Source organism: Rhinolophus sinicus, chromosome 1 (genome assembly GCF_057876585.1).
Source record: "Rhinolophus sinicus isolate RSI-liver-muscle chromosome 1, RSI-T2T, whole genome shotgun sequence".
Taxonomy (NCBI): Eukaryota; Metazoa; Chordata; class Mammalia; order Chiroptera; family Rhinolophidae; genus Rhinolophus; species Rhinolophus sinicus.
The window spans coordinates 52,562,470-52,563,610 of NC_142501.1; positions in this window are offsets into that span (position 1 = coordinate 52,562,470).

The window sequence follows — 1,141 nt, forward strand, 5'->3', positions numbered from 1 at the left end:
ACTCTTTTGCTACAGGCGAAATTAGAGGCCTTCCCCACTGGGACAACACATAGGGAAACGTCAGGGAATTTAGACCTCAGAGAAGTTACCCAGTTGGGGGAAGCGATTAAAGGGAAGGGCGAGACTTGGGTCAGGATAGACTGAGGAGCGAGACCGAGGGGCGAAGTGGGACGACGCTGGCCTGGAGGGTGGGCCCGGGCAGCGGACTCGATTTCGGCTTCCGAATAAGCAAAAGGAATAGGAGGAGTCATTGATAGTTTCCCAGGACCAGTTATGCATTGTTTGGTTCCACCAGCGGTTTTAGAGAAACGATTCTGTGTCAGGCCCTGTGCTAGGCACGAGACGGGGAGATGATGTTGGTTCACCGGAGAGATGTGTACCGAAGGAGAAGGGAGGTTGATGTCTGCGGAACAGGTGAAGGGTCGTGGGCCGCGTTCCTAGAAGGTACAGGCCCTGGGAGAAGGAGCGGTGCTAAGTTGGTCCCCTCAACCCAATCCCACCTGGACTGCTGGAGACATTGTGGGTTCTGGGAGGTAAGAGAAAACCAACAGAAGCACGTTCAGAGGGGAGAGCCCTGGATGGACTCTTGGGATGGGAAATCCCGGAAGAGTCGGCAGTTTGAGGGTGTAAGAGTCTTCTGGGAAACAACAAAGACTGTCCTCTAAAAGAGGGTTTCTGTTTGTTATATGTTTCATTGGAGGGCACAAAAGTGTAGTAGCTCCAGAGAAACACACTGCAGCTCAGAATAAGGAAGATCCAATGCCAAAGCTGTCCAGCAGCTAAAGCGGTCCCTTCAATGGAGTTGTAAGTACATGTCACCTGGACATTGCCCCGGGAATTCAAGTGTCAGATGGGGGACTGGCCCTCCTAGCCCTGACAGTGTATGTAGCCCTCTGCTTCAAATGTCTCCACCTCATTAACCCTGAAAGATTGTGCGTTTCCTGATATGAGGTCTGGTGGGCTATGTAGATACAGTACAGTATCTACACTAGATGAGAGTTACCAGGGAGGTCTATAAGGGGGTGACAGCTGAGCTGAGATTAGACAGTTGATAAGGGACCAGTCATGGAAGAAGCTGGGGTAAGTTGACTTAGTGGGAAAAGGATAGCTCTAAAGCAGAAAAGAGTTGGGTGAGTTTGAG